Below are 8541 nucleotides of genomic sequence, written 5' to 3' on the forward strand. Positions count from 1 at the left end.
TGTGTGTGTGTGTGTGTGTGTGTGTGTGTCTGTGTGTGTGTGTGTGTGTGTGTGTGTCTGTCTGTGTGTGTGTGTGTGTGTGTCTCTGTGTGTGTGCGTGTGTGTGTGTGTCTGTGTGTGTGTGTGTGTGTGGACACAATCATTCCCAGAAGTGAGACAAAATGACAAAACCTCCTCTTGGAGATATAGGTAAAGGTGAAAATCATTCATAACTGAACTAAATAATGAGCTAATACATACTAATACGTATTCATTAACAGTTCTAAAAATGCAAAATGTTCTTTAAGGGTTTACGTAGGGTTAAGCTTGTAATAGTTAGTAGTGTTTGCTTAGTCATGTATCCTAAAATATGATCTATCTAGACTCTTTTCACTTGAGACAGTAAGAAAGCACCCTTGTCAATTAATCATGAATTAATAAATATTAATGCATGCTTTCTAATTCTAAAAATGCAAAATGTTCTTTACGGGTTTAGGGTTAAACTTGTGGTTAAGGGTTTAGTTTTTGTTCTTTAAGGGTTTAGGGTTATGATTGTTAGCAGTGTTTGCTTAGGCATCCCAAAAAAAATCATCGATAAATTTGATTTAAAAAAAAGGGGGGAAAAGTGAAATAATAATGAATTAATAAATATAAATGCATGCAATTTTAATTTCTAAAAATGCAAAATGTTCTTTAAGGTTTTAGGGTTTAACTTGTAATAGTTAGAGTTTTCCAAGTCAAGTATGCAAGCAAGAAAGCAAATAAATAAATAAATACATAAATCATATCTAGACATTATTCACTTGAAACAGGAAGAAACTGCCCTAGTGAATTAATAATTAATTAATAAATATAAATGCATGCAATTTTACTTCAAAAACTGCAAAACGTTCTTTAAGGGTCTATATAGGTTTAAGCTTGCTATAGTTAGCAGCGTTTGCTTAGTCAAGTATCCCAAACAATCATCTAGGCTCTTTTCTCTTGAGACAGGAAGAAATTACCTTAGTAAATAATGAATTATTTATGAATTAATAAATAGAATGCTCAATGCTCAAAATGCTCTGTAAGGGTTTTGGGATTAACTTGTGGTTAAGGGTTTAGTTTGCATGTAATAGTAGTCTTTGCCAAGTCAAGTATTGCCAAAATAATTTATAAATAAATAAAAAATTCTCACTTGAGACAATAAGAATGTACCCTAATGAATTCATAAATAGAAATGCATGCATTTCTAATTAAAATAATAGGAAAGAAGCTTGTAATAGCATCGTTTGCCAAGTCTTTTCACTTGAGACAGAAAGAAACCACCCTAGTGGATTAATAATGAAGTAGGTAATATAAATGCATACTTTACTTAAGTATCCCAAAAAATTATTTTCAGTTGAGACAGGATGAAACTAGCACCCTGGCAACGTCCAGTCAATCATCCAGAGCACCCTAGCAACCAAACAGCAATAGGAAAAACATCTTTTGCATGGTTTGCCTTCAGAAAACTTAAAGATCCAGTCATCACAAGCTTTATTTATATGTTTATATGTGCTCATTTAGACAGGCAGGTACAAACCAGCACCTTTTCCAACAGTGGATTGGATTATGGGCATCTGCAGCGAGAGATAATTAATAAATATGCGGCTAAATGAAACCTAATTGCAACAGTCACACACACAGTCGTATTCACCCATAAATAAAGTGAATGTGCAGCCTACATACCATCTGCTCCAGTCTACATTATTCTCAGAGCATGTGGACGAGGCGAAACATTTAACCTTCAATGTGTTCACTCAAACACCATATGCTCAAGCGTCAATTTACAGTCTGAAATATCCAGAAATCTTTACATTCTCATCAGCCCAGTTCGACCCGAGTCGATTTTCTACAGCTCAATAGCACTTGAAGGATACGTCTGGTAAAGAAAAGAAATAAATAAAACACTTCTTCTTTTGTATCTCACTGTCGGCATTTTCCATATGTGTGTGTGCATTAACACACACACCGTTCTCAACAATATCATATCAGTTTACGGACGACGGAGGAGTCGTGTTACTGCAACACAACAGCAGCATGTCACGGACTAACCGCTAGGATTGGGAATCATAGTGGGAAAAATATCAATACTGCATGATGTTCTTGACTTTTGGTTCTCTTAAAAGTTATGTAACATCTTATGCATCTTATATAAGCAATAAGTGGTGTTGTCATGATGATTAGCATGTCTTATTTTCTGCCAGACGTGCATGTGGATCAACAATCGCCTTCAGAGTGAATGATTCAGTGTTTCAATTAAAAGTCTGTGGAAAGCTGCGATTTGTACGACATATGCAGACAATTTTTGTTTATTGTTCTTATTCTTATAGTTATTATTACACTGTTGAAATCATTTGAAAGCAAGTAGTGACTTCAATCATTTAATGAACTGTAACGTTTCAATAAAAGATTCAATTTTTCTTTTGAACGATGCACAATAAGACTAATAAGACTAAGAAAATACACTTTAAAAATATGGGGTCAGTAAGATTTTGTTTTTTTTAAAGAAATTAATATTTTTATTCTGCAAGGATGCATTAAATTGATCAAAAGTGACAAGATCATAAATGTTTCTTGAGCAGCAAATCAGCATATTATACTGATTTCTGAAGATCATGTGACACTGAAGACTGGAGTAATGATGCTGAAAATTCAGCTTTGATCACAGAAATAAATTACATTTTAACAGATATTCACATAGAAAACAGCTATTTTAAATTGTAAAAATATTTCACAATTTTACTGTATTTTAGATCAAATAAATGCAGCCTTGGTGAGAAGAGGAGATTTTAAAATGACTCACCTATACCTGTAACTAAATATTACCAGTATTACAGTTAACCCAACATTTTTAGCCTATTTTCCCACTTTCACTAAAAACCTTTCTCATCTTCCCGTCACGCTCCTCTCAGGTGGGACCTCGGTCTCGTCGGATTGATTGACAACTTGTGTTTGCTCAACTTTGGTGTGGCGTCATTTTTCATTAAACCTGAGACTGTTTTGTGAGGCGAAGCGTATAATGAGTGAACAGGATGGATCAATAAATGAAATCAGAAGCCGCCAGGTACACATAGTCATATACAAAAAAAAAATATATATATATATATATTCTTTCTGAGTCTTTTTCAATATCAAAACATACTGATATGATTCATATAACAACTATAAATAGTAAGATGATTCAATCAACATGAAAGGGGAATGGCACAGTCTCACTCTGTCATTGTGCTCCATTTGAACATTATGTGAATTCTGGGAAATCTGAGGTCATTATTACTGCACACTGGACTGGAAGAGAAACGCAACATGAATGTTGGAGACAGAACGAGAGCGGAGGGGAATCAAACTAACGATGAACACTCGAGACGAAGCTGCTGCATGACGTGACATCAGGCAGATATTCAGAGCAAATATAAGTGAAATCCAGACGTGACGTGTTTTTAGGAGTCTTACAGCACATAACTCCATATGAGATTGCTGCAGAAATTGGGTTCATGAGGAGTTTATAAGGGATCATTAATTGCTAATTAAAAAAAAAAAAAAAAAAAAAACATTCCAGCTATTTTGCTAAATCTAGTGAGCTATATAAATACATATAATACTCTAGTTATTGTTCATATTTTGAATTTTAGATTGTCTGTTTTCATTTTAATTTAAGTTAAAGTTTTAGTAATTTTGTTGTGCTTTTATATTTTGTTTTTTTAATTATTATTCCATTTTAGCTTTATTTACTTTAATATTTCAACTTAAACTTAACAAAAAACTTTAAATTAAAATAAGTTTTTTTATTTATTTTTTATTAATTTTTAATTTATTTCAAGTAACCCATTTTTTTTATGGTTTAGTTAACTATAATAACCCTGTCTTAAGACAACATGTCAGACACTGGTGTGAATCCTCACAATCTGCATTCAGCATCAATATGAAACTTAGTTTTTACTAAATTCAGGCCTGATCGTGCAGTACTGAGATTTGCATGTTATGCATGGACAAAATATTAATGAGTTCAGCATGAGCATATTCAACAATATACCGTGTGAAGTGACACAGACCTACAATAATACACAATAATATATGCATGAAAACTCATCATAGTCTCCTTCTCTTGTCCGTTTTGCTCATGCATGCAGACAGACAGCTTCACGACACACAAAGCAACACTACTTTCTTTCTTTTTTTAATTTAATGTCCTAATATGCTCATCAAAGCTCAACTGTTGAGTGCTCAACTGTCATCTTAACCACATTTCAGGTCAAGTCAGCAGTCTCACATACAAACATCACCTCAGCAATGTCTTTTTACACAAACAAAATGTTCCTCAGTTCTCAGTAACGTCATCACAGCTAGTATGCTGCTTAGAGCATAGCTGCCCTAAGTAGACAGCAGGCTTGCACACTACTGTAGATGCACACTAAAAGAATCTTACAAACACATTATCTTATAAATGTCAGACACTGGTGTGAATCCTCACAATCTGCATTCAGCATCAATATGAAACTTAGTTTTTACTAAATTCAGGCCTGTTCGTGCAGTACTGAGATTTGCATGTTATGCATGGACAAAATATTAATGAGTTCAGCATGAGCATATTCAACAATATACCGTGTGAAGTGACACAGACCTACAATAATACACAATAATATATACATGAAAACTCATCATAGTCTCCTTCTCTTGTCCGTTTTGCTCATGCATGCAGACAGACAGCTTCACGACACACAAAGCAACACTACTTTCTTTCTTTTTTTAATTTTATGTCCTAATATGCTCATCAAAGCTCAACTGTTGAGTGCTCAACTGTCATCTTAACCACATTTCAGGTCAAGTCAGCAGTCTCACATACAAACATCACCTCAGCAATGTCTTTTTACACAAACAAAATGTTCCTCAGTTCTCAGTAACGTCATCACATGATTGAAGGCTGCCAAACTTTTGAATGGTTCAGTGTAAATAATATACATACTGTATGCTGATCTAAAATCTTTAGATAACTTAAAACGCTTTTCAAACTCACAATTCATTTAAATTTGTTTAATAGCATTCCGTGCTGAACTTGACATTGATGTCAATGACATCTAACAGGAAAAATGCAATGAAAAATCTTGTGAAAAGCCACTTAGATCTATGAGGTTTCATGAAATCCTTGAGGTTGCAAGGCATGTTTTCAGTTTGCACAGAGAAAATGACACTAAGGTGATGTTTCCTCGTGAGACTGAGTAGCTTGAGTTTGTTCTGTCTTACAAGACATGATATAATGATACGACAAAAAGAATATACAAAAACCTAGTGGCAGAAAAGCACACAAGAGATGAGCAGCTGAGGAAATGTTTATCTGTGCAATGCTGCAGGAGGTGATAGACTTCTACTGTATATACACATGTTATCAAGGATTCTTAAAGTCATATAGAAGACTATACACCATTGGCAACACAAGCGACTTGAATAAACACTCGGCTGCATCTGTTAACAGTTCAGTGTCAGCGAAATATTCCAAACAGCCAAAGACTGATGGGGAGAATCTCATGAAAACACACGACCAGCTCATTATTCAGCCTCAATAATCAAAAGAAAGAAACAAGAACTCACATTTCGAATAAAGAAAATGAAACCTATGTTTAGACTTTTTGCATCGTAATATTATTTCCATGATAACTGAACATATTTTCCCCCAAAATATCATTAACGTAATGCATCCAGATTATGTTTGAGTAAATGATGCCCATGATGCTCTGCAATGAATCTCATTAGATTTGTTTTATTTTTATTTAAATCCGCATAAATTGCATGCTTGCAAAAATGCATTTTCCTTTCAAATATAAAACTAATATTGCATAACACTAATGAGAGTTTGAGGGTAAACGTCCCTAATTGTCATGAAAACAATGGCAAGCAATGCAAAAAAATCCTAATGGTCCTAAACCGGGCTTCATTGTCTTTATGCAAAATCTAAATTGCACGGTGAAAGCTGAGCTGCACATGTTGTTTTGGGTTTAATGAGATTCACCCGTTGATCAGAGACATTCAGGCAGGTTTGTGAGAGAATGAGAGTTTTGCTGTGGCATCAAATCTGGCCGTCCAGCGATCTCTCTCAGCTTTTGTTTTCTGACTGGCTCTCTGCTTGCTCAGCAATCGACTATAGAAATATTTTGGCAGGCTCGCGCTTTGTTTTCATTTGACAAAAGATGTGTGGTGGTAGTGGGGCGAGGGGGCAGGGCGACGGGCCGGCTCTTTCTTTTCAATCTAAACAGCAGGAGGAAGTTGTAAATCATAGTAATGTACTCTGCCGTAATTTGGACCAGCAGGGAGAGCAGCGCACACACACACACACACACACAACATACGGCGACATGTTTACAGTCGGCACAGAGACGCTTTAATCAGTGAAAACGAGCCAATGACACCAGATCCCCAGTCGCAGAAAACACACCTCACTATATATTCATAAATATATTCTAACTTTCACATCGTAATAATAATGCTTCTCCCTCTGGTGAGACACACTTGGCACTTGCTAAGTAAACAATAGTCAAACTTGTACTCCTTGTGGTCAAAAATGTCTGCATTGGGAAAGAATGGGAAGCATGGACACGTTTGGTACTGCACCCAAACTAAATCTTACCTAAAGCTCTTTTTTTTGCGATATCAACCTCAAATTTGGAACACAACATGTTTAGATTTATGGATTTGGAAATTTCATTTACATTTTTAGAAACATTTAAATTTTTCATGATGATAAACTTCTATAACTTTTTTTTTAGTTTCACTTTCTTAACTTTTTTTCTCTTCGTTAATAATCTGCCAAGTGTCTTCTTGTAAACGAAACTAAACTTTTACATAAATATAATTTAGCACCATAAAATACCCTAAAAATACAAAATATTAAATAAAACACATTATCGAACTAAAATTTAGTACGATCATTTCACTGAAAATACTATATTCTATATTACATATTCCAGTATACTGTATTGACAGCAGCACATGTGAAATAATGATTTCTACTGGAAATAACTACAGTACAGTACAGTGATGCACTCACAATGTAAGTCAATGGGAAAAGACGACCCAGAATTTTAAAAACAGAAATGTGAATCTAGTTTTTAATAAGATCTTATATTAATTATTACATTACTCAATTATTAAAATGTGTGTTATTTGTGCACTGAAGTTGTCTAAATCATTCCTTTAGCAATACGACTTTGTTCTGCACAGATGAACTATGCATGTAAACAGTGGACTGGCACTTTATGTCCCTTTCTGGTATCCTTGCACATATTTCATGTGAAAGTGAACAGGTTCATCATGACGGAGGTTATATAGATTATAACTTTGCACAGTGCAATGTCCTTCCTCATAGATTTAATGGATAAATGGAAAATAAATGGATTTAAAAATACTTAACAACATATTAACATAATAATAATATTGTAAAATAATAATAAAATAAATAAAAGATCAAATATCTGCTATAGCATATTATGTTTTGTCTGATTTTTAGGACAAAAATATGTAAAATATGTCTTAAAATGTATTATGTCTGATTATATGTAATAATTATTGAGAACCTGGAGCAGGATTTTTATTGTTAACTAAAACTACAATTAAAATCATTTTCATTTAGTTTAAACTGAAGTATTAAAATAACTCAAACTAAAAGAGCTAAAGCAAAACACTATATATATATATATATATATATATATACAAATTTATTAAAAAAATGCTAAAACTTTAACTACACTTAAAATGAAAACACAACATATAATAATGAAATCTAATTAAAAATATTAACAAAAACTACAAAAGTATATCAATGCTACTGAAACAGGCGAACGACTCAAAGATAGTTAGTCCTTTAGTAAACCTCTACAGTTCTCTAGTTAGTTTTAATCTGAAAATGAATCAGTTGAGTTTTGGATCAGTGCATGCAAACGTTCTCAGTTCTGGATCTGGATCATCTTGACGAAGCCCTCGTCACCCTTCAGCAGCAGAATCTCTCTCTTCTGACGTCTCAGATCTCCTCTGGAAGAGTTTTCTCTGTCGTTCCTCTCACATGCCCGCTTTCTCTAATCACAGGCCTACTTGGCAACCAAAGCTCCGGGACGCGATCAATAAAACCTTGCTACTCTAATTGTGAGATTATAATCTTGACCGTGACGTCTTCTGCATACTCAAGCGCCGAGTCCATTAGAGACGTTTCCCAGCTACTTTCTTCAGACAAGAATGCAGATGCAAAGACTAACATTTACGCAGCGCTATCACATTGAGATGAACTTCAGCTGATAAAGGAGGAGTAAATTGACACAGTGGTGGAGGACGGCTTAGCATGCTAATCAGACGCTGTGTTTTCAGAATGAGATCACGTTTAAAGGCATAGTTTACATCGAAATCTGTCGTTATTTACTCTCATGTCATTCCAAACCCGTATGCTGTTATATTTCTGTGAAAAACTTGATATATCACACAACTTGTGCACAGTTTTGGCATGCATATATATATATATATATATATATATATATATATATATATATATATATATATATA

At 34.1% G+C, this 8541-nt stretch overlaps 1 protein-coding gene across 1 annotated transcript in view; it reads right to left on the reverse strand.

Annotated features, from left to right (window-relative positions):
- LOC107587606 (TOX high mobility group box family member 2) overlaps positions 1-8541 on the reverse strand; it is a 99996-nt gene that overhangs the window by 66598 nt on the left and 24857 nt on the right. The gene's annotated exons all lie outside the window — the stretch shown is intronic.

The sequence above is a fragment of the Sinocyclocheilus grahami genome, unplaced genomic scaffold, assembly GCF_001515645.1.
Source record: "Sinocyclocheilus grahami isolate Dianchi unplaced genomic scaffold, SAMN03320097.WGS_v1.1 scaffold94.1, whole genome shotgun sequence".
NCBI lineage: Eukaryota > Metazoa > Chordata > Actinopteri > Cypriniformes > Cyprinidae > Sinocyclocheilus > Sinocyclocheilus grahami.